The sequence below is a fragment of the Sus scrofa genome, chromosome 13 (assembly GCF_054392235.1).
Source record: "Sus scrofa isolate SSC_HxYL_T2T_F1_AM1 chromosome 13, Sscrofa_HxYL_maternal_Yorkshire_Landrace_v2.0, whole genome shotgun sequence".
Lineage (NCBI taxonomy): Eukaryota > Metazoa > Chordata > Mammalia > Artiodactyla > Suidae > Sus > Sus scrofa.
The window spans coordinates 163,016,630-163,042,784 of record NC_139395.1 but is presented as its reverse complement, the minus strand read 5'-3'; the positions used below and the strand labels follow the sequence as shown (position 1 = coordinate 163,042,784).

At 38.6% G+C, this 26,155-nt stretch overlaps 1 protein-coding gene across 3 annotated transcripts in view; it reads left to right on the top strand.

Moving 5' to 3' along the window:
- The window catches only part of CD96 (CD96 molecule), a 283,642-nt gene that overhangs the window by 81,690 nt on the left and 175,797 nt on the right, over positions 1–26,155 (top strand). For 2 of the 3 annotated variants that reach the window (XM_084986926.1, XM_084986928.1), the window contains one exon: positions 18,626–18,697. The exons of the other annotated variant lie outside the window; for it this stretch is intronic. The gene's annotated coding sequence lies outside the window, so the exon portion shown is untranslated. The remainder of the gene's footprint in view (positions 1–18,625; positions 18,698–26,155) is intronic. 3 annotated transcript variants of the gene reach the window in all.

The window sequence follows — 26,155 nt, the reverse complement described above, 5'->3', positions numbered from 1 at the left end:
GACACGTGTGCTGATGCTCTGCATCCATCATTTTGAGGAGAACTCCCAGGTTGATCCTATACATAGTTCAGCAGAAGCCACATCTGTTCTCTTTCACCAAGATGTAACTGTGCTTTGGTTTGATCAGCTGTCTCACGATTTTAAGGCCCTTTTGTCCTTTCCCTAAAATAGCAAGGCCAGGCCTTTTGACTTCACTTTGGAACTCTATCAAAACCCAACAGGTGGCAGCCTTTCCTGACCTCTGGGGCCCTTTCCCCTTTTAGGGAGGGGGCTGTCTACTCTTCCCAAAAGGGGTAGCCTCACAACTTGACACCACAGGATGACAGCTGGTCTCCTCTCCACACATACCAGCAAGGAGGAAAGCTCAGGAGCAACAGCTAAGAATACATGGCACCAGCCGCTCCTCTGGTAAACCACCCATTAGAGGGGAAAAAAGAAAAGGAAAGTAAGACTGCTGAGAATCTTAAATTTCCTGTGAATTCAGTTACCACAAATATAAAAGATTGGGGAAGTTACAGATTGCCATCAGAAAAAAAGCCTAATTACTTAGAGGTAAAGGAAATGTCTTTGGAACATGGTAATTAAATAAGAATGTAAATCAGGTTGAGATTAACTTACACTACTGAATATAAAATAGATAAGTAACAAGGACCTATTGTATAGCACAGGGAAATCTACTCAATACTGTGTAATAACCTATATGGGAAAAGAATCTGAAAAGGAATGGAGATACTGATGCACTTTGCTGTACACCTGAAACTAACACAACTTTCTAAGTCAAATATACTCCAATAAAATTTTAAAAAAGAACATAAATCAAAGTTGTTCAAAATGTTTCTAATAGGAAAAGACTAAAGATGGTGATGCTGTGTGGGCTTTTTTTTGGCATGGCTTTTTTGGAGGGGGCTGTGAGGTATTGGCCTCCAGATTAAGGTTGCCATATTATGCAAATAAAATAGAGGATGCCAGTTAAAATTTAACTGCAGGTGAACATCAACAACTTTTGTACAAATATATTCTAGACAATATTTGGGACATAGTTATACTAGAAAGTTGTATAACCTAAAGTGCAAATTTAACTGGGTATTTTTTTTTTTTTTCTGATCACTTGACTCCAGATCCAACAATCTCTTTTCTGATTCCTGATTAGCCTCCTTCTGAGATCAATAGTGACATTCCCATGCCTGACAAAACTTTATTCAAAGCTTTTGAGGGAAGTAGGAAACCTCAGCTGCAGGGCCTCCATTGCATAACCAGGTTTGACTTTTTGTGTAATGCTGCTTACTTCTTTATGCTCATTCCAATTTTAATTCAAGTTTGAAGAATCTGCCTTTTGTTTTAGAATACCTTATAAAAACCTGCTTTGTCAGAAGAACTGTGACAAGCATATTAAATGAAACAATTTAATTTGACTAATACTTGTCCCGTACTTAGTCAGGCATCATCTGGAAGGAGAGGGGCTGGCAAAGTGGTCTGTCAGGAATGTTCAGCTTATTCTGCTTCTGATGGACTATGGAATTGCCTTTCATACAAAAAAGGATAAATCAATGTGGTATGCTCTTTGGCATGGTTAAATGATTCCTACTCAGTGTTCACTAGGTACCATCTGCTGGACTGCACGCTGAGGGTGTCGAAATGGATAAGCCATTGACCCATGGTGCTGACTCTTGAGGAGATGCATAATGGGGGAAAGATAACTCAGTAAAGTCACCTATGGAAGGAAAGCGAAAACGGATATGTTTGTATCATTGTCAAAAGAGGATGGAAGCAGGTGAATATACAATAAAGTGGAGGGATCCACGCTGGGCAGGGCTGTTGATGAGAAATGTTTTGCATCTGATGATGCTGTTTACTTGCTCTCTGGATTTATGGCTCTCCTAACCTGCCCGCCATGATCCGATGGTATATACTTAATGGAAATGTGCTGATTTTAGTACTTTTTATTTTATAAAAAATACATTACTGAAGGCAGATGTTATAATTATACACAATTTAATTTTATGTATGATGCAATAATGGAACATATTATGGCATTTCCTGGGCTTTAGATATCTGACAAGACAGTCACTTTGTGGATCAGGGTGATCAAAGAGGTAGTGGTTTAATTATGTTTGAATAATGTAGTTTAGATTAAAACAAAATGAGCCAAAAAGAAAAAATGAAACCGAGAATTTATCCAATAGATATTTAAGTTTATTAATTGATTCAAGTCCAATAGGAGACACTTGTGCAGAGGCCATTATTACTCACCAGTTTCCAGGTATTCTTCTACATTTCATAGCCTCCCTTGCAGTTAAATAGGGGCTCTATGCCTGGTATATGTCATGTGGTGCTTCCAGATTGAGGCATTTTAAAGTATGCTGCCACCTCCATGCCTTTCATCTCCTACTCTGGTAACTTTGGAGGCCAAAAGTTCCAAAAGGATCAGCTCTGAGATGGAGGAGGGCCATTCAGTCTATATTGGGCTTTCCAGGAGTGAGAAGTAAACATTCAGCATGTCCAGGCACTGAGATTTCAGGGCTCATTTTATCACAGTTGCCCTCAAAGCTGATACAGACCAGTAGTATCAGCCCCCTCTGGAAGCTTGTTAAAAATGCACAGTCTCTTTCTCTACCCAATAATGCTGACCAGAATCTACATTTTAGTAAGATCCCTGGATGATTGATACACATATTAATTTGAGAAGCTCTGTTATAAACCATACCTGAAGTTCTGGTCATTTGGACCACTAGTAATGATATTCAGTTCTGGGAGTTCCAAACCTGATTTAACACCAAGTCCATAGCATAGAATTTTAAAAACACAGGCATGTGATCAAGTGGATAAGAAATCTCTAGAGATGAGCCCAGGAATCTCTATACATTAAAACCCTCCAGTGATTCTGATCATCAAGTAGGTTTAAAATTTTGTTATTTTTAGTTGGGAATACAGATAAACATACACCCTAAGCTTAAATTTTGCTATTTCATAATATTTATGAATGGTATAAATCCTCAGAGATTAGAAGACTGATAGTCTATGAAAAGGCCCTGATACTTAGGGGTAAAGTTGGTGGAATTAGTCATTTTTGTCACTTGTTACACAATCTCAGGTAGCAAAGTGACTCTTCTTAGCCTCAGAAACTGGGGAACAGGGCAGGTGAACAGTAGGGAGGGTGCAGAACACATGGCCTTGATCGGCACTGTCTTTTCTGGCAAATGGGCTTGCTTCAGCCCTTTCTGGGCTAAGCAAGTCTCTTGAGTTTAAAAAGACCCTGAAGCAGCTTCCTTATCAGAATGAGCCAGCTCCATTTCCCTTTGTGTACAGACATCAAAATACTGTCTCTTCCCTTCTTTATTTCTGCCTTTCTTTCTCTTGAGTCAAAACTGCACTAAAAAAGAAGCATTGTGATCTAGTAAGCCCACTACCAAGGAACAGGAGAGCCTGGCTGCTTCGTGAAACAGCGATTTAGAGTCCCTCTTTTTAAGTTTCTCTCTAGGATGGTTGTTATTTTGTATATCATTTCTAAAAAATGCTTTCCATCTCCTTGAACTGGACCAGCAGCTTTCAGCTCTCGTGGTACCCCCTTTTGGCTCCTAGCCTTCTGTCTCTGAATGCTCTTTAAGCATATAACACAATAGGAAAATCTTGAAACATGGTTTTGTATTTGTTTTCTCATGACAACACCAATGCTAAATTTAAAAAAAGCCTTATCTTTTGATAACATGGTACATCAAAGATGATCATCTAAGATGGGTAGGTTGATAGGGAGCCCAGCTGAGCATTTGGCTGATTTCACAGAGGCTCCTTGCCATGTTTGAAATGGAATATTTCCAACAAGGGCATAAACTGCAGGAGCTAATGAAGAGGTGCCATTTATTTCAAGGACTTAGGGATGTGGAATGTGGCTGCAGAAGAGGATGGAGTAGAAGTCACCAGGTTCTGCAGGAGCTATGGTGGAAAAGGAAGGGGGAGGAGGAACAGGAGTAGGATGTGGGAGGTGGCCAGGAACAGATCCTGAAGAGGAAGGAGTGAGGGAGCTGTATTAAAAGTAAGGGTATTGTTTTTGCATGGGTTAAGTAGCAAATCCTTCTCATGAAACAATACAAAACAAAACCTGACTGTTTGTTTTTCAGTATCCATAGTGTAAGCATATGCAAAGCAAATTCTGCTGAGGCTAAATAAAAATGTATTTCAATTCAAACAGCCTGCTGATAATTGGTTAGTATCTGTTAGGGGTGGTGGTGTTTTTGTTATCAGGTTTATATGTAGATACCGCCTTAATCATTTATTCCTCCTACACAGAATAATCAGACTGGTTGGATATGTGAAATGTTTAATGAAGGCAGAGCTGTGAGGTAATGTTGGATTTCTTTTAATACCATCACAAAATGTAGTTCTCCATAACCTTAGAAATTCCCTGTCTTTATTTCTCTCTCTCTCTCTCTCTCTCTCTCTCTCTCTCTCTCTCTCTCTCTCTCTCTCTCTCTCTCGTGCCTTTTGGATTAATCAACTCAGAATCTTCTCTGACCTGGTGTCACTCTAAACAGAGGCTGCCTTTGGTTCTCTTTCTTTAAACTGGTTTATCTCATTCTTCTTTGCCCTCCAGTCTGTTGTTTCCCTTCCTATCATCTACTCCTCCCTGGAGGCAACATTTCTTGCCTTCTTTGAACGTGTTCTAAACGGCTAATTCAGAGCTGCCACCTAGTGCTTCTTGGTCAGGCCTTAGAAGGACCTAAAAGTTTTGTAATAGAAAATGAGCATCTGGACTAGCAGCATTGAATTCCTTGGAGCTCATGGTGGAGTAGACGTGAGTCCTGTGAGCCTTCAAAGCAGATACAAAATAGTTCTTCTTCCCAAACAGAGAGATGCCTAGGTTAAACAAGCTCCAAAACAGGGTTCCTCAAAGCCTAGAAAATACCGTTATGAAAGAAGTGATAAGTTTGAGACCCCAGAGCTTGATTCGCAGAATGAAGCCTGAGCAGACCTTTGTAGGAAAGGCAGCAAGTGAACCAGGAAATGCAAGACAAAGTGTATCACTGACCGCCCCTCTGGCGTTAGCTAAACTGGGTCATGGGAGTCTTGTTTCCAGTTCTTGAAGAGGAGGAGGGAAAGAAGGATGAAGAGGAAATAAAATGAGAGACACAACAAACCTGACCTGTGCAGGAGAGAGTTAGCATTAGCTGTCCTGAGATTGCTATCCTGTGAAAGTCCTGCTTACAGGATTGGTCCTTGGCTGGACTTTAGAAACTTAGATTTTGGAAAATTCCCATGATTTCCTGATAAGAAAGCCTCACTGGTGCCTGACCTGTTTTGAGAATGGCATGGGCTGCGTTGATGCCTCTGTGCCTTCTAAGAATCTGGAATCATCGTACATGCTTGTAGAGGGAGCCTATGTGACCAGCCCCCAATGAAAATCTTGGGTACGGGGTCTCTAATGAACTTCCCTGATAGACAGCATTTCATAGGCATTGCCAGTTTGTTACTAAAGGAATTGTCAACACTCCACTGGGAGAGGATCTTTGAAACTTTTACTGGTTTCCTCTGGACCTCAACCCATGTATATTTTCTCATTTCTAATTTTGCTTTATATCCTTTTTCTGTAAGAAATCATAGCAGCAAGTACAACTATATGCCGAGTCCTCTGAGTCCTAGCAAATCACTGAACCTGGCAGTGGTCTTCGGGACCCAAGACATATCACCTTTCTGCCATTATTTAATAACTCCAATTTCTTTTAAAACTATGTGTTAGCTTTATAACTACCCAGGAGAAATTTTGATTCTCCTTTTCTGTACCCACTAATTTGTTTGAAAAATGAGATAAAAATGAAGAGTCTTTTGAGTTGTTTGGGAGGTGAGACCCAAGGGAATGTTAATGTTCTTTAGATTATATACAACTAATTAAACAACAACTCACAACTGAAATGTTCACAGCATAGTACCAAGTGAGAAGCAGGTTAGTGCAGACCAGAAATCTGAGTGTGAGGCTTGGCTCCCCCATGTTATTGTTCTGTGACTTTGTACAAATGAACTTCTCTGAACTAAAGTTTTTTAAACGGGAAGAGGGAGCAATAGTACTCCCTTGTGGATACAGTTTTGGGAATTAACTTGAGATAATTTATGTAATACATTTAACATAGTGCCTGGCACATTCTAAGTGCTGGATCAGTGCTTTAAGTAGATGTTGCTAGTGAATGATATAGTAGAAAACAACTCAAAGATGCCCCTGAGATCACTCCTGGGGCATTCTGAGAAGCAAAACCACCTGGACCTTAAGGCTCGAGTCACATCTAGAGTACCCCCAAGATCATCATAACTTGCCCGCAGGTGACCCTACCCTCATAGACCTCCCCTGGGTGCTCCCTGGGCCACTGCTGAGGTCCCCTTCATGACCTCAGTCTTGTAGCCACCTGAAGGGGAAAGGGGATTTTGAGGGTTACTTAAATCCTTCCTTCTGAACTTTAATAGCATAGTCTCTCAGGCAGCTTAGAGTGATTGAAGCAGAAGGACACGTGGCCTCATTCCTGTTTGTTTTCCCTCATGTGACTTTAGGAAGGACACTTCTCCGAACCTCAGTATGCCTCATTGTAAAATAGATTAATTTAAAAAATATATTCCACCTCATTCTGTACTTTCAAGAAAGAAAACTTCAGATAATATTGTCAAAGTGCCTTGAAAATGATAAAACACTATGAAAAGGACCACTTAGGGTTTTTTCTAGGGTGGCTTTTCATTACCAAGTTGTTTGGGTTCTTGGTAGAGGAAAGTGACAGGAGCCTAGGACTTATTGAAAAAAGAGGTACCCTGCTATGACATTACTCTTGACAGTATAATTTGAGTCCTGTGAGTTTATTGAGTGCCACAAAATCTAAAAAAATCAGATCTCTCTCCACCTTGAGCAGGAATAATAGACAATGAAACCACTGCTTTTGTTTGATTGTAATACTGTTATCATCTCATTTTTTGTATAATGATGTAGCACGATTATTTGGGATTGATTTATTGCTTTGTTTTGAAAACTTGTTTTTCATTGATTTTTTTCCCCCTTAGCGGTCTTCTGCACTAATTGATTGATTTGATTGTTAGAGCTTTGACTCCATCTCTGAAGATGGATTGGAATAATTATTGCAGCCTGCTGTTTAATCATCCTGCCACACAATTACTACGAAGATTGTGCTCTGCACCAGCACTTTATTAGCTGTAGTAATTGTAGTTGAGTTTAATAATTTTATAAGACACTTGAAGATGATAACTTGGTCATTATTCAGGGGCTCTTCTGTAGAACCCACAGGCTGATGAGAAGCTTGGTATCCATTTCTCCAGTTTGGTGACCTTTTAAAAATATTTTCCAGACAACTCTGTCATAAATGGCCTGCCTGGAGTGCGAGAGTGGGGCATTATGCAATAATGCAGCTCAGGGGATGCCAACTGTTTAGGGGCCTGAGCCTTTTCTTCCTTGAGTGCCACTGTCACCAAGCCTTGGGGTATTATGTGAATGGCTACATGGGAAGAATACATGTTCTCTGTTAATTGTGTCCCATGTGACTTTTTTTTTGTTTGTTTGTTTTTTGTCTTTTTGCTATTTCTTTGGGCCACTCCCGCAGCATATGGAGGTTCCCAGGCTAGGGGTCGAATCGGAGCTGTAGCCACTGGCCTACGCCAGAGCCACAGCAACGCAGGATCTGAGCCGCGTCTGCAACCTACACCACAGCTCACAGCAACGCCGGATCGTTAACCCACTGAGCAAGGTCGGGGATTGAACCTGCAACCTCATGGTTCCTAGTCAGATTAGTTAACCACTGCGCCACGACGGGAACTCCCCATGTGACTTTTTGATAAATCTGTAAAGCTCCTTCCCCAAATTTCCTCCTTCTCTGCAATCAGAATGAGTCGAGCAGGGTGATGTTCAGAACAGTAGTTTAACAGTATGAAGTAAAACATCCTTTTTTCCTACCCTCACCTTACTACCCTCAGTTGGTTGAATTCTCCCTACACCTCTGTGACCTTGCACTAGACTTGACCCATTCCCCTGCCTGGGAAAAGAGACCAAGACAAATGCCAGATGCTCCTCTGGATGGATTTAACTTTATTTCAAAACTCAATACAGGGGCTCAGTCCTAATTCAGCTGTGCATGGACCTCATACCAAATTATTCACAAAGTGTTTTGCTTTCCACATAATGAGGACAGCCACACTTGTTTGTGAAGATATTTGAGATTCTCATAAAAGAGCATCGTAGAGTGTTAAGTTGTATTAATAGTCTTTGTCTGTGTTGCCTAGACTGAAAGAAAAACCCTTTGGAAGCTAATTCTGATTCCCTCCTTTGTTTTCTGCTTTAATAAGCAATTGTAGGATCCACTAAATAATTTGGGAAGAAAACATTTTTCTAAAAAAAACTTTTGTTATTTAGTAACCTATAATTCTTTGCCTATCTCTCTTTCCCCATCTCTGTCGCTCTCTGTCTGTTTTTCTCTCTCACTTTCTTTCTCTGTCTTTCTCTCTCTCTCACACACAGCATTGACTTTATTACTTATTCCTATTATCTTTCATGTCAGCATCTCTGATTTTGGAGCCTATAAGATAATCTACACAACACAAGGAAGTAAGCTGTCCAGATTTGCTTTGACATCCAGAACTATATAGTGTTCCTCTTTGTTTCATTTGATTTTTTGACATTGAGTTATAAGAAAAAACTTTGATATAAGATTCTTTATGTAAAATCCTCTCTATTGACTTATTAATAGAAGAAATTCACTCTGCAGAATTTTTTTTGCAGTTAGAATTACTTTTATTGATTTTTGGTATGCTTAATTTTTTCCCAATCCAGCTATACCTCTATTAAGGAAGGTATACTGGCTGGAGAATAGATTGCTAAATTTGCAACAAATATGCCATACATAGAGACCTGACAACAGTCCCTAATATGACAGCAAGCCTTTTCTATTTCTTTCAGTAGAATATAGTAGCAGGTTAAGGAGAGACCTCTGAAATAAACCTAATTTCCACATTTTCCCCTTGATGGTAACTTCAGGTGCAGGTAGATCTTGCAGTGACTCTGCAGGATGGAATAAAGAGGATGCAACCTGGCCTGACCCTGTCATACAGAGAATCAGTAATAACAGCTACCTTCTGTAAAGTAGGCTACCATCTCCTGATCTTCCTGAACACTTCCATTGATTCTCAGAAAATATAACTGAGGAAAGCATAACAGGAAAGCATAACAGATTCTTTCTCTTATGAGTTAAGTGGGAGAATGCTAGGATCCTATAGTTCTCTTTCTCATCAATTGTGTAACTTTGATAGAAACTCGAGATACAAGGATTCCTTGCTCTGCTCAGATAGACTAAGTACTATGCCTTCTGCAGAGATACCTATATTTTGACCAGGTATTTAATTTGTATCAAATGACCATTTATATCACTCCATCAAGTTCAATAATAATAGTGATGTGGGAGTTCCCATTGTGGCGCAGTGGTTAACGAATCCGACTAGGAACCATGAGGTTGCGCGTTCGATCCCTGCCCTTGCTCAGTGGGTTAACGATCCGGTGTTGCCGTGAGCTGTGGTGTAGGTCGCAGACGTGGCTCGGATCCTGCGTTGCTGTGGCTTTGACATAGGCTGGCAGCTATAGCTCTGATTAGACCCCTAGCCTAGGAACCTCCCATATGCCACAGGAGTGGCACAAGAAATGGCAAAAAGACAAAATGATGATAATAATAATAATAATAATAATAATAGTGATGTGGCAGGATGAACAATGGCTCCCCTAATATCAAGGTCCTAATTCCTGGAATGGTGAGTGTTATCTTATGTGACAAAAGAGACTGCAGATGTGATTAATTAAGGACCTTGAGACTAGATGATTATCTTGGATTATCTGGGTGGATCCTGAATGTTATCACCAGTTACCTTATAAGAAGCAAGCAAAAGGGGATTTGACAGAAGAGAAGGTCATGTGAAGGAAGCGGAGAGAAGCAGGGTCAGAAAGAGATGTTCCACCTTTGGTTTTGAAGATGGAAGATGTAGGTACAAACCTAGAAACAGAGGCAGTCACTAGAAGCTGGAGAATATGCTGAAATAGATTCTCCTCTAGAGCATCTAGAGTGTGTGGCCCTACCAGCGCCATGATTTCAGCCCATTGATTCCCATTTTGGAAACTGCCGGCCTCTAAAACCGTAAGAAAAAAAATCGTGTTACTAGCCACCAACTTCATGGTAATTTGTTCTGGCAGCCGCTGGAAACCAATATGAATGATAGCAGTAACAAGTAACATGTATTGACCGCTTACTCTTTTACTTACTAGTTAAGAACCATGCAAACTATTCTACATGGAGCTTTATAATTTTGTACTCACAAAACAATGTGAGATAGATATTAAAATTATTCTAGCTTTACAGAGGAGGAAACTGAGGTTCAGAGAAGAGCTAGGATTAAACCCATATTTGTATGACCCCCAGACCCCTTCTCTGAACCTATATGGGGAAGGTGTGTCTCCAAGATATCAGTATTGCAGAGAGAAAACCAGTGCTGCTCCTAGAGGTCCCTGGACTTTGAGAACATGTCATGCTGTGGACAAAGCTTCTGATGTATGAGAGAGCATAATAGTCATCTTCCATTCATTTTTCAAACATATTCTGACCACATGAAGAAAACAAATAATCCCTATTATCTTGTGAATCACAACCTTGTGGGAAAAAAATAGACAAGCAGATTCAAAGTTGAGTCTCTCATAAGGGTAATCTTAAGCATTTGCTTGTGGTGGTGATGCTAGTAGTTTGAGGTTGAGGTGAGTATCAGAAAAGTCTTCCAAAGGCAGTGACATTGAGTTGAGCCTTGAAGGAAATATAGGAAGTTCCCAGGCTAGGGGTTGAATTGGAACTACAGCTGTTGGCCTACACCACAGCCACAGCAAGACCAGATCCTAAACGTGTCTGTGACCTACACCACAGCTCATGGCAGTGCCAGATCCTTAACCCACTGAGGTAGGCCAGGAATGGAACCTGCATCCTCATGGATACTAGTCAGATTTGTAACCTGCTGAGCCACAATGGGAACTCCCCTAAGGATTATTTTCTAGAACCCACTTAATTTCTAAGAAGAGTGACACAGAGGATCATTCTTCTTCTTGAAATGCTCCCTTCCTTATCACACCTGGGACACCATGCGATGCCTCTGACGGCTTCTTCTCAGGCTGCCTTGTGCATCCATACTGCTCTATCCAACCCTTAAGTACTGAACATCCCCAAGGCTGTGCTGTGTTTCTCTTTTCTCACTTTACTCTCTTATTCTTCAGACTACTCATGCTTTTCTGCTCTCATAATATGGAATCTTTTCCATCATAACATTCCAATTTGTAGTTCTGCACAGAATTTGTGATGATTAATATCTCCATCGTATATCTCTCACCAGAGACCTAAGCTCATGAGAACAGACTGCATTTCCTTTTACTTAGCATTTACTCACTAATCAAATGTTGGTTGAGTAAATGAATGTATGGACTTTCATCCTAGTTGAAGAGAACCAATGAGGCGCATGAACTGGATGAGATTGGCATTTGAGCTAGAACACTGGTTGTCGTGTGGAGAACAGAGAAAAGTAAGACTAGAGATGTTAGAAAAGATCGTAATAACCCAAGTAAGAAATACTGAGGAAGCAGCAGTGGAGAGGGAGAAAGGAAACAACTCAAGAAATATTTATGAGGTATAATTCACAGAACTTAGTGGTCAACTAGATGTGAGAATGAATATAGAGAGGTAAGAATTGCACCTAGGCTGATGGCTGTGTGGTTATGCAGTTCAGTGAGATAGATACTATATGGGGGAGGGAGCCATTTTTAGATTAAATATAATAAATTTAGATTAAGTATATTAAATTTAAAATGCCCATAGTGGACATAGCCCCAGGTTTTTGTATGTAGGTCTAGCACCCAAAAGATGACACTGTAAGTATAAATTAAAAAGATGTGGAGAAGTTCCCTTGTAGTACAGTGGGTTAAGCATCCAGCGTTGCCACTACAGAAGCCCAGGTTGGAGCTAGGCGTGAGTTCAATCCCAGGACCAGGAACTTCCACATTCTGTGGGATGGCAGAGAGAGACAAAGAGAGAGAGACAGAGACAGAGTGGTGGATTTGTAGTCACTTTCCCCTTCCACTTGTTTTTTCTTTTGTTGTCCCAAAGCAGAGGTCAAATAGTTGAAATGAAATGGAAGGAGGGATTAATTTCCTGCTTCCATTCAAAAAGGAGTTGAGGCAACAGTACAGGTCTTAGTTAAATGCCCTCAGTTAGGAGAGAACTTTTCATAGTTAACTCTGTTAGAAAAGAGCCATTAAGGCCCCTCTTTTTACCATGAAGATTCTTGGGATCCTGTGGTAACAGAATAGTCCACAGTAAGAAGTTCAGCCTCAAGCAGGATTGCTGAGACCTGACTGGAAGAGGTTTACTCATACAACATATCTGAATATTTTCTAAGTGTGTTATCAAAAAGCTGTTATTCATCATGTGGGCTTTAAGTTTAGCATTTAGCTGTTATGAGGTGGCAGTGATGTGTTCTTATCTGAGCTAGTAGAGAAGGAGCTAAGGGAAGAAAAGAGCAAGTTCTCATAGTCTTCTGCTAATAATCTCTCTCCACATTCTGGTGAGATTCATAAACAAGCCTCAGTGGGTCTAGGCACATTTATAAGAAACTGCTTTTGCTATATAATTTTAATAAGTAGAACTAGAACTAAACAGCAAACTTCAAATCTACTCATCCACAAATCATCCAAAGGGATGGTTTTGAATGATCTTATATTTGTACAATGACTATTTGTCATTTCCAGTGAGTGGTATATCAGCTTGGTTATATCCATAAATTTTCATGTCTTAGTCCCTATTTAGCCCCCTGTGAATTTATGTCAATATAAAGGCATTCTTTTCTGTGTAGTTTCTAAGATGCAGCAACATAGGATGCAAGGACTAATTATAGAATAGGTAAATATTATAATTAAAAGTAAATCCATCAGGATGAAGGGAGAGGTTAAAAATTCTCTCTTCCTTACTTTATTCAATTCTCTATACCCTCTTAGCACTTTCACTGTAGGAATTGTGGCAATGAGTTGGAAAGTGAGATGGGATTTCTGAGAGGGGATTTAAGAAATTATTGTAAATTCTGGAGCTTATTAAATTTTGTTTATGTCCCCCCACCTCATTTTAGCTTCAGTTGGATTTCTTTTAAGTTTACTCTCCCAGCATGATAGATACCATGTTGCCAATAAAAATTCCTAATACTCTGCAGCCTAGTAGTCCTTCTTTTAATATATGAAACTCCAGGATATCACGAGGCAAGGCAACAGGGGACATGATGCATCCTTGTCTCGGAAACAGCCATGCCCTTTGAAGGACAATTTGGGTGATTTAAAAGCCCTTTCTTAGGCTTCTTATGTCTGGCTATTCTTCACTATTTCAGCATCTAAAGTATACATATTTGAAAGCTGAAATGTAAAAGCTGGAGTCAAATGGCTTGAGAAGTCAGTGCCCTGAAATAAAGGTGTTGTTATTTGGTTCCTTTGAAATCATAGCTGGGTTAAGTGGAAAGAGTGGAGTTGCTTCACATGAGGGCACTTTGTGACATCTCCTCCTTGTAGTGTTGTTCACTGTCATGTTCTTTTACCCCTAAAGTATTTGAAATTCAAAATTAGAGTGGTTCTGTGAGCATTGCATTTGATTGGTTTCCTACAGTCCTGTTTTGCAAAAGCTTAGGAAATACTGTTGCCCACCATTTCCCTGCATACTCTGAGGTATAGTCAAAAAGGAATATGTGGTAGTTCCTTGAGTACATTCTCTCACATAATGTATTCTGTACCTTTTTATTCAGTTTAGGGAAACTCTTGGCTAAAGATCAAGAAAGACCCTCTTTTTCCTAAGCCTTATAGTAATTAATTTTATTTATGTATAAAGGAGTGAGTAAAATCAGCACTTCAAGAGTCAGCCAATAGAACAATAATATTTGATATGCTCCTATTTATTTTCTACACAAAACACCATTAAATTGAAAAAAATCAGATGCTATATGCTGGTTTCTCAAGCCTTTGCTGTTGAGGTATTTTTTGCTTCAATAATCTGCACAGCAAAGATCTTTCCTCTTTCAAGAGGAAAAAGAAGATCTACCATAGTCCAGCCCTTTGCGGGTTTTTTTTTTTTTTTTTTTTGGTATTCTTTTTTGTCTTTTTAGGGCTGCACCCATGGCACATGGAGGTTCCCAGGATAGGGGTCCAGTTGGAGCTGTAGCCCCCGGTCTACACCAGAGCCAAAGCAATGCAGGATCTGAGCCATGTCTGCGACCTATACCACAGCTCATGGCAATGCCGGATTCTTAACCCACTGAACGAGGCCAGGGATCATACCTGTGTCTTCATGGATGCTAGTTGGGTTCATTAACTGCTGAACCATGACAGGAACTCTGATTCAGCCCTTTGGAACTCACATGCTTATATCACCCACCTGGGGTGGGTGACTTCCTTTTATACACAAAATGGTCAACAGTGATAATATAAAGTTAATAACTTTTTCTTTCTCACTTGCAGCACGGTGAAGTGGATCTCCTCTAGTCCTTAGCAGAAATATTACTAAGTAGCAATCTTGCAAAATGTTCATAACATATAAAATGAAAACTGCACAGCATCTCCTATTTTTGTTGTTTTCTATTGTAACTGAGAATGGAACAGCCCAAGGTCTCCTTATTCCCCATGTGTAATGAGTTGAATTGTGTCCCCTGCCCCCTACCAAAAGATATATTAAAGTCCTAACCCCTGGTGCCTGTGTACATTATCTTATTTAGAAATAGGGTTTTGCAGGTATAATTAGGAGGATGTAATTAGAGTGAGCCCGAATCCAGTATGACTTGTATCCTTATAAGGTGAGGAGAATGCCATGTCAGGGCAGAAACACACAAGAAGAATGCTATTGTTGACAGAGGCAGAGGTCAGAGTGGTGCACTTGCAAGCAAAGGAATTCCAGCAATCAATGGCCACCACCAGAAACTAGGAAGGAAATAAGCAAGGAAGAGTCTCAGAAGGAGCAAGATATCTTGAGACCTTGATTTTAGACTTCTAGCTTCCATACAGTCGGAAAGAAATTTCTGATTTTGTAAGCTACTCAGTTTGTGGCACTTTGTTATGGCAGCCCTAGAAAACTATGCACCATGTGAAGGAGATTGTCACCCGACAGACAGCTAGGAAACCAGGATGCAGGATATTTCAGAAAGCTCTTAAAACATTCTACCCTTTAATTCTTCCTATCTTTTGGGAGAACAGAGTGTTCAGTACCCCTTAAGGCTTTGTAAAGCCTTGTATTAGTCCATTATCTAAGGCAGCAACGTGAAGGGAGGATGCTGTCATTTATCTGACTTGGAACAGCCTGAGACAGATGAAATAATGATATTCAGTGTGACATAGACTAGTGTCCATAGCTTCTAGGCAAGGATGCTTTTATTTTAAGAACATGAAGCCTACCATCCAAAGGTTTACTGTATTTCTAATTAAATTTTTTTATTGATGTATAGTTGGCATATAATATTATATAAGTTCAGGTGTGTAACATTAGTAATTCACAGTTTTTAAAGGTTATATTCCATTTGTAACTATAAAATACTGTCTATATTCCCTGGGTCATATAATATATCCTTATAGCTTATTTATTTTAGACATAGTAGTTTGTAACTCTTAATCTTTATCCCAAATATTGCCCCTCCCCCCTTCCTTCTCCCTAACAGTAACCACTAGATTGTTCTCTATATCTGCGAATCTGTTTCTTTGTTGTTATATCCACTAGTTTGCTTTATTTTTTAGATTCCACATATAAGTGATATCATACAGTTTTTATCTTTATCTCTCTGGCTTATTTCACTTCGCTTAATATCCTTCAAGTCCACCCATGTTATTGAAAATGGCAAAATTTTATTCTTTTTTGTGCCTGAGTATTATTTCATTGTACATATATGTATATACGACATCTTCTTTATCCATTCATCTATTGACAGACATTTAGATTGTTTCCATATCTTACCAATTGTAAGAAATTCTTCTGCAAACATTGGGGTTGCATGTACCTTTTTGAATTAGTGTTTTGGGGGTTCTTTTGGATGTATACTCAGGAGCGGAATTGTTGAGTCATATGGTAGTTCTATTTTTAGTTTTTTTTTTTAAAAACTCTGTACTGTTTTCCATAGCAGGTGTACCAATTTACATTCCCACTGACAGTGTACAGGGGTTCCCTTTTCTCCATGTCCTCACCAACATTTATTATTTGTGTTTGTTTTGATGCTAGCTATTCTGACACGTGTGGTGTGATATCTCATTGTTCTTTTGATTTGCATTTCTCTAATATTAACAATGTTGAACATCTTTTCATATGCCTGTTGGCAATCTGTCTTTCCTCTTTAGAGAAATGTCTATTCAGGCCTTCTACCCATCTTTCAATCAAGTGTTTTTGGGTTTTGTGTTTTTTTTATATTGAGTTGTATAAACTCTTTATACACTCTTTATATATGATGGATAGTAATCCCTTATTTGTCATGTTTGCAAATGTTTTCTCCTCTTCTGTAGGTTGTGTTTTAATTTTGTCAGTGATTTCCTTTGCAGTGCAAAAGCTTTTAAGTTTAATTAGGTCCTATTTGTTTATTATTGCTTTTATTTCCTTTGTTTTAGGAGAGAGATCCAAAAAAATATTGCTGTAACTTATGTCAAGAAATGTTCCACCTATATTTGCTTCTAATTTATATAGCATATGCCTTTTATTGCTGGATTTTCTTACTTGCTGAAGATGAATCCTCTTTATCTTATACGGATTTTTTAAAAACATATTGTCAGATGAGATTGCTTCCTTTCAGTGTGATCTGTGTCAGAGTAACTAATCCCAGTCCGTCTTAGTTCATTGGGTATAAGGATGACAATCCTGGCCGTCTTGAGTTTTAACTCAAATGATCCTTCTGAATATAATATTTTTCCTCACCCTTGGCTTAGAGGCCAGGTCCCTCATGTAAATACCAGCAGTAATATTAGCTGATGTAAGTTGAGCTGATGCTTGTAATTTGTTAGCCAGCATTGGGTTTGTCTAGTCTATTTTCAGGTGCCAAAGAACATTTCTAAGAACCTATAATAAATAGAACGCAAGGGTTACGCCAGAAAAAAGATTACTTTTTGTGTAGTGGTAGCTAGAAATGGGACAGTTGCAAATATAGTACAATTGATTGAAGAACAGAAGTGAACTGACACTTCTGATACTGTATTGAAAAACTTCCAGTCTCAAATCTTTACACCATTTAGACTCTATAAATTAAATTATATCATCTAGTGGAACACAAATATTTTGTATTAATTATTTTTAAAGTCACTCTGTAGAGGTATGATTGACATGTAAAAAGCTGTACATATTTAATTTATGGATCTCATTAAGTTTGAGGATAAACACACACGAAAGCAGCATCCCCATCATGACCATAGACAAATCCATCACCTCCTAAAGTTTCCTCCTGCCCCTTTATTATTAATTACTTAAATTTTTGTGGTAAGAACACTTAATGTAGTAAATGTAGTATCTACCTCCTTATAAAAGTTGTAAGTACACAATAGAGTATTATTATACTATAGGCACTGTGTATTAGATATCCAGAACTTGTTTTGTGTAATTGAAATTTTCTAATCTGTGACCATCTCCTCCTCATTTTCTTCCTCCTTCTACTCCCTGGAAGTCACCATTCTATTCTCCACTTCTGTGAGTTTGAATATTTTAAATTCTACCTATGAGTGAGTTATATTGTGTTTGTCTTTTTGTGTCTGGCTTATTTCGTTTAGCATAATGGCCTCCATGTCCATTCATGTTGTCATGAAAGTAGAATTTCCTTCTCTTAAGGCTGAATAATACTCCATTGTGTATATATATGACATTTTCTTTATTCACTCATCCATAGATTGACAATTATGTTGTTTTTATGTCTTGGCTACTATGAATAATGCTGCAGTGAACATGAAAGTGTAAGTATCTCTTCAAAATCCTGATTTTAGTTCCTTTGGATAAATACCCAGAGGTGGAATTGCTAGATCACATGATAGTTCTATTTTTAAGGTTTTTTTTTTTTTTTTGAGGAATCTCAATACTGTTTTCCATAGTGACCGTTCCAACTTTGGACCAGGGTTCTCTTTTCTCCACATCCTTGCCAACATTTATCTTTTATTTTTTCATAATAGTCATCCTAACAGGCATAAGGTGAGATCTCGTTGTAGTTTGGATTTGCATTTCCCTGATGGTTAGTGATGTTGAGCACCTTTGGCCTTTTATATTATTAATTATGTGGAGAAATGTCTATGCAGGTCCTTTACCTGCTTTTAATCAGATTTTAAATCAGTTTGTCTCTGTTTAGCTATTGAGTTGTCAGAGTTCCTTACATATTTTGGGTATTAACTCTTTGTCATGTATGTGGTTTGCAGGTATCTTCTCCCATTCCATAGCTGCCTTTTCATTTGGATTGTTTCCATTGTTATGCAGAAACTTTTTAGTTTGATGCAGTCCCATTTGTTCATTTCTGCTTTTGTTGTCTGTGCTTCTGTTATCATATCCAAGAAATCATTGCCAATACCAATAACATGAAGTTTCTCCTTTACATTTTCTTCTAGGAATTTTATGGCTGCAGGTCTTATATTTATGTCTTTAATCCATCTTGAGTGAACATTTGTATCTTATGTAAGGTAAGGCTTCAGTTCCATTCTTTTGCATGTGGATATCCAATTCTCGAAACAATTTTTTTTTTTTTATTATTACAATGCCTGGTACATGGCTTAAGAGTTGTGTGGCAAATGAGTGAACCTATTAAGTATCCTTTGAAGGCCATGTGATTGGACAGTGGCATGAGGGCTGCCTAACTTTAGAATCTTAACATTTTTACATGATAAATCAAATTATAGAATGTTTCAGAGCATACAATTTATAGACACTTTCACTTTCAGCAAAAATGGGATTCAACAGGAGTCAGTCTACCAAAGGCTTTGTGGCAGCAGAATAGGAAATAAAGCATTCCTTCAAAAGCATGAAGAATATTATTTGTGGGATGATTGTGAATATTTTCTCTCTCCATCTACGTAACATAGTGTCTTAGCTGCATGCTTTTCAATGGCCCTTGACGCTGGCTAATTTGTGTCTCCTCTCTGTGTAATGTGGTCTCTCCCCAGGACAAATTATCTGTTGCAGGAAGGCTAGCATACTCTTTATGGCAGCATTTGCATATTTTTTTCATTTCCATAGAAACATCTCCACTGACTCAGAACCGCCTCTGTCCTCTTAAGACAGAGATATTTATCTTTCAAGCAGTGAGATATGTGTGACATAAGACAGATGGAAGTGCTTCCCCTGGGGTCCTCACCTTATAAGATTCTCCTCTTTAAAGGAATTTATGATGGTCTGCCTTTAGGTTATTTATTTATATTTTGCTCCATGACCACTTTTCCAGTAATGAGTTTAAATATAAGCAACATAAACCCATCTGGAAATAAAATTATGCACTAGCTACGACAAAAGATAATTACATTATAATCAAGCTGTCATTTTCAGAGATAGTAGGAGATGAAGCGTGCTATAAACTGACATGTAAAGTGTATAGATTGTTCTTTTGAATATCTTCCACAGTGTCTGGGAGCACCAAGTTTCCTAATGCTTCATATCAGACTTTGTAACTGGAAATTTTCTGGAAGTGCCTGAACATCTAGTTTCTGAGAGTAATGGCTACTAATACTCAAAGGACTAAAGGCCAGAATTGGAGTTTCTGTGCTCTGATTAGATCTCAGCTTAGCTACACTAACACTACTTGGGTTGTGCCCAGTTTCAGGGAGTGAGCCATAATTTTATTTTTTTAAACCTGTCTGTTTTCTTAGGTTGGTAGGAGCTGGACACTAGGTCTGTCTGACATGTTTAGTTAGAATGTGGAGAGCTGGCTAATATGGTAGAAACTGATATCTTTAGGAAAAAGAAAAGACTGTCATCGAAGTTAGTTTTTACCATTACAAGTTCGGTCTTCTCTTGCAGCCCTGAGATGGGTCACTGGTTTTTCATGGCTGGGAGAACTTTTCCTCTTCCTGAGCCCAAGATAGCTAATAAGATAAGAGAATGCAGTCTACCCCAGGCCATGTACTTGGCCGGACCATCAGGAAAAGGAGAATGGTATAACTGAGGCAGGAACAAGAGAGAAGAGTCATCAGACAAGGCACTACTGGAGTTCCCATTGTGGCACAGTGGAAACGAATCCAACTAGGAACTATGAGGTTGCGGGTTCGATCCCTGGTCTCCCTCAGTGGGTTAGTGATCCGACGTTGCCGTGAGCTGTGGTGTAGGTTGCAGACGTGGCATGGATCTGGCGTTGCTGTGGCTCTGGCGTAGGCTAGCAGCAACAGCTCTGATTGGACCCCTGGCCTGGGAAACTCCATATGCCGCAGGTGTGGCCCTAAAAATAAAAGGACAAAAGACAAAAAAGAAAAGAAAAGGTACTACTAATAATTTTTCTGTCACAATGGAGAACCCATCACCTCAGAGCAAATATGCTACCTGAGGAGTCCCAGGAAAGTACGTTTCTGTTGCCTCCTTTCCTTGATGCCATTGTTGCCCAAAGGGTCTGAGAATGCCTGTCTTAGGGCAGCGTGACCTCATATACCTCCTGGGATTCTACTGGCTGCAGTCACTGATTCTAAGTCACTTCTCTGTGTTTCCCAGCTTCTCTGAGCTCTAAGCAATGATTTCTTCAGTCTGCACTCATTTCCCTTCCTAGAATAAAGGACGGTACGCTAACCCCACACCTCAGATCATGGAGAACATCATGGGGTGCTAGATCCAGATGGCTACATCATTAGTGTCCCTGTCCAGATTTCTGCCCTTTGACATCTCTCCGTCTTGGGAATAGGATGGAATTAAAATGATAATATCTAACACATATTGTGTCCTTACTGTATTTCAGGTCTTGATTTGAACACTTTGTGTGTTTTATTATAATAATTTTATACACAACTGCAAGAGAGGTTTCAGAACCTTGGTCTTAACCACTGATTTGTACAACTGGTCTAAGTAGGCTACATTGGCATATTTTATGAGATGTCTTTTTTTCTTTTTTCTTTCTTTTTTTTTTTTTTTTTTTTTTTCTTTTTTAAGTGCCCCACTTTGAGGCATGTGGAAGTTCCCAGGCTAAGGGTCGAATTGGAGCTACACCTGCTGGCCTACTCCACAGCCATAGCAATGCGGGATCCGAGCTGCGTCTGCAGCCTACACCACAGCTCACAGCAGCACCAGACTCTGACCCACTGAGCGAGGCCAGGGATCAAACCTGCATCCTCATGGATACTAGTCAGATTTGTTTCCACTGCACCACAATGGGAAGTACTATATTATGAGATTTGTTTGAGGTCCTGGTTATAGGGGAGGAGCAAGAGGCACTATAGGGAATATACTAGGATGTTGGATTCTTAGTTAAGTATATCTTACTCCTGGCTATGCCATGCAAAATCCAGTAAAAGCTGGCTAGAGGAAGTTTTAAAATAATCCCATATCTAGTTTACTCTGATAAAAGCTCAGGGAAGCCATAGCTACATGGGTGGGTTCAAAAATAGACAAGCTGAGACTAAAAAGGTAGGAAAGTGGTTAAGGGAAATGAGTCAGACCTGGGTTCAGGTCTGTCTCCATCACTGACTAATAAGACCCCTCTGCCTCAGTTGTCTCATTTGTCAAGTGTAGCATCCATGTCATGAAATTGTTGTAAAGATTAAATTAATTTCAATTCCATTCTTGATACATGACAATACTTAATTCATGTTTATTATTATTATATTAAATAGTTACTGTAAAAAGATATGTAAAGCAGGAACTATGCCAGATTTATGTTTGAGTTTTGATTTGAGCTGTTTTCAGTTGTAGATACAAGTCGTAGGTCTATCATTTATTGGTCATGTGAAGAAGTAACTTAGCTCCCTGGACTTCATTTCTTCATCTTTTAAAATGGTGATAATACTACCTAGTCCATATGGTTAGAATAAAATGAGGTAACATATATAAATTACCTGGCACATAAGTGAGCACTTAATGATTATAAAAAAAATTGAAGCATACAACAATAGCTATTCTTCTTCATGTGTCAGCGCCAGATACTCAGCTAATTAGATAAGACACTTATCAGGGTAATTGAATAAATTTTATTTTGGGACCTCATTAAACTAAAAGTCCCTTTCTATCTTATAAATTGAACTTTTAGAAGATGATCCATTTGAATTGCAATTAAATAGCAGTCGTCTAAATAATTAAACAATACAGTACCTATGTATAGCAACTGTTAGACAGTTTTTCTCTATTTTAAAGAATTGTGGGTGCATGCTATGCAAATGGATTTTCAGGGATTTTTTTTTATTAGCATAAATAGACCAAAGTTTAAGTAACTCAAGCAGCATAGACATTATGAGTCATAGTATTTTCATTTTTTCTTGAATACCTTAAGTTTTATGACATCCGTGTTTGGGAACTCAGTAACAGTGGGGCCTTTTGAGGGATCCAGGAGATCTGAAAACACATATTACATAGAGTGTTGTTCCCTCAGATGCCCTAAGATATATCCTTGTCACCCACAGAGTTTAATGGAAATAAGGACATCCCCATTCTGCATGATACATGGAGCAGCAGGTTTGTCAGATGGGATGGTAAATGTTCTTTCCTTAATACCAAGCAAGAGGTACCTGAGCTTACTTGATTGATGTTGCAGTTAGTATTTCTCATTGCAGAGTTATAATCATGACTGTGGTCAGGATCAGAGGTCAGAATGCAAGAACAAATGACTCTTTCATAAGTCAAAATATCAGATGGACTTATAAAATATACCTTCTTTGCACTGTTTCATCTTAAGCACTTTTTCACACAAACTGCAATGAAACATTTGCCTTATGTGTTACAAATTTATTTACAGAAGAAACTTTCAAAATATGACATTATTACCCTTAAGGTCTTTTTTTTTTTTTTGGTTTTCCCTAAAGTCTGATGGGGAGAAAGAACATAGATTCTTTGCTGGTATGAATTATTTTGTCTAGTTTGAAGCAACAGCTGCCTTTCACTCTCTATCTCCTCTCTCTCTGTATTAAACACTCCTCCTTCCCACTCCTCTCCTCTGTCCTGAAATATCCACATAGATTACCAGTGCTATATCAGATGCACAAAGGTATGGGTCTTTATCAACTCTTTTCCAGTTAGCTCACCTCTACTCCAGTCTAGCAAATGTGTGAGTAGCCACACCTTGAAACTAATCTTCAGGCCTAAGTTGTCAACCCCAGCACATTAGACTTGAAGCTTCTCCTATTTTCTCTTTCCTGTTGCTCTTTAACTTACCAGTCAATGGAGAGTAGTGAAAAGGGCACAGATCGTAATATTAGACCTGAATTTGAATGCTGGCTATATACTTCTGTGATTATGCAAAAGTTACCCAACCTTTCCATACCTCTGTTTTCCCCACGGTAAAATACTGATAATGTTTTCATGTCAATAACTGTTCAATAAGTATTAACTTTCCCCTGCTTTTACCGCCCCTCCTTCCCTTCCCCTGCTTATGTCTTCCCTGCAGAAGTTCAGAGCTTCCTGATGCTCCCTTTTCCCTGATATTACAAGTGAGCCTTGACACACTTTGGCTAAAGTAAACTAACATTCCTTTACTAAGTCATGTGTTAGTATAAAATATGGACATCTAATAGGACTACAAAAAAAGAGGTAGGAGACACAGAAAAAAATGAGAGTTTTACAGTTTATCAAGTGTTTCATGGTGGAACTTTATTTTTTAACCAAAAAAAAAAAATCTCTTGACCATACCAATGACTTATAAATTATTCTTAGCCAACTTCAGGAGAGCCCTGAAAGTTATCTGACAGTTCTTGTGTTCTTTCTTTTTTGTTCAACTCCTTAATTCATTCTTTAGTCCAACACCTCCTCAAATTTCCTACTCTTCATAAGCATCCAGCTTCACTCCAAATTGCATTCCTTAATTTTAGGCATTCTAATAGGATTCTATACCTGTATTAGTTAACTAAAGATGCCATAATAAAGTAGTACCATACTTTGGATGGCCTAAATAACAAAGATTTATTTTCTCAGCTTCACTGGTGAATTCTACAATAGATTCAAAGATACAATGCCTATCCTTCTCAATCTCTTCCAAAAAATTGAAGAGGAGCAAAACCTTCCAAATACATTTTATGAAATCATCATCACCCTGACATCAAAACCAGACAGGGACACCACAAAAAAAGAAAATTTCAGACCAATATCCTTGGTGAACATATGCAAAAATCCTCAACAAAACGTTAGCAAACTGAGTCCAGCAGTATATTAAAAGGATCATGCACCACAAGCAGGTAGGATTGATTCTACAGCTGTAAGAACCTTTCAACATTCACGAATTAATCAACATAATATACCATATTAATAAAATGAAGCCTTAAGAAATCATTATTATCTTAATGCAGAAAAAGCTTTTAAAATTCAATGTCCATTTGTGATAAAAACTATCAACAAAGTGAGTAAAGATGGAATATACCTCAATATAATAAAGGCCTTATGTAACAGTCACGCAATTAACATCATAATCATGAACTACTGAAAGCTTTCCTTCTAAGATCAGGCATGAGACAAAGATACCCATTATCATCACTTTTACTCAACATAGTATTAGAATTACTGGAGTTCCCATTGTGACTTAGCAGTTTAAGGACCCAACATAGCGTCCATGAGGATGAGGGTTTAATCCCTGGCCTTGCTCAGAGGGCTAAGGATCTGGCATTGCCTAAAGCTGTGGCTTAGGTTGCAGATGTGGCTCCAGTCCAGTGTTGCTGTAGCTGTGGCACCTGCAACTCCAATTCAGAGCATAGCCCAGGAACTTCTATATGCCACAGATGTAGCTGTAAAAAGAAAATAAAAGAAAAAAAAAAAGGAATTCCTAGCCAGTTGGGGAAGAAAAAGAAATAAAACACATGCAAATGGAAGGGAAGAAGTAAAAATGACATTATTTATATATGAAACAGTATGTAGAAATCCTAAAGTCTCCACCAAAAAGCTATAAGAATTAATGAATGAATTCAGTAAATTCACAGGATACAAAGTCAATATACAGAAATCTGTGGCATTTCCATACACTAATAAATATCAGAGAAATTAAGAGAACAATTAATTTATAATCACATCACAAAGAATAAAATACTTAGGAATAAATTTAACTGAAGTGGGGAAAGATCTGTACATGGTAAACTATAAGACACTGACAAAAGAAACTGAAGAAATTTAAATGGAAAGATATCCTGAGTTCATGGATTAGAGAAATTAATTTGTTAAAATGTCCATACTACCAAAAGAAATCTACAGATTCAATGGAATCCTATCAAATTTCCAGTGGTACATTTCACAGAGCTGAAACAATCTGAAAATTTGTGTGGAACCTCAAAATATCACAAATAACCAAAAGTCTTGAGAAAGAACAAGGCTGGATGGAGTTCCCTGGTGCAGCAGGTTAGGGATCTGGCATTGTCATTACTGTGGCTCAGGTCACTGCTGTGGTGTAGATTTGATACCTGGCAAAGGAACTTCTGCATGCCATGGGTGTGGCCAAAAAAAAGAAAAGAAATAAAGAACAAAGCTGGAGATATCATGCTTCCCAATTTCACACTGTGCTATAGAGCTACAGTAATCAAAGCAGTGTGGAACTGATACAAAAACAGTCACATAAAACAATGGGCCAGAATTCAGAGCAATTAATGGACACCAATTACGACAAAGGAGCAAAGAATACATAATGGAGAAAGGATAGTCTCTTCAATAAATGGCGTTAGGAAGCCTGAACCACCACATAAAAAGAATGAAACTAAACCACTGTCTTACACCCCACACAAAAATTAACTCAAAAGGAATAAAGATTATATCAGTTAACTGATTTTTTCTTTCTCTTGTCCTAAATAGTTTCTCCCTACAGATACACTAATCAGAAGACATGAGATGTTCTACACACTTCTGAAGCTCTCTCTGTGTGCAGCTCTCTACTCTCTGGTACTTTGCATTAGTAGCTTTTGCTGGATTGGCCTTCCTGGACTCCAGCTTTATCTCCTCAACTCATGGGGACTTCTGGGCTCCACTTGTGTTCCTCTCCATGTAAG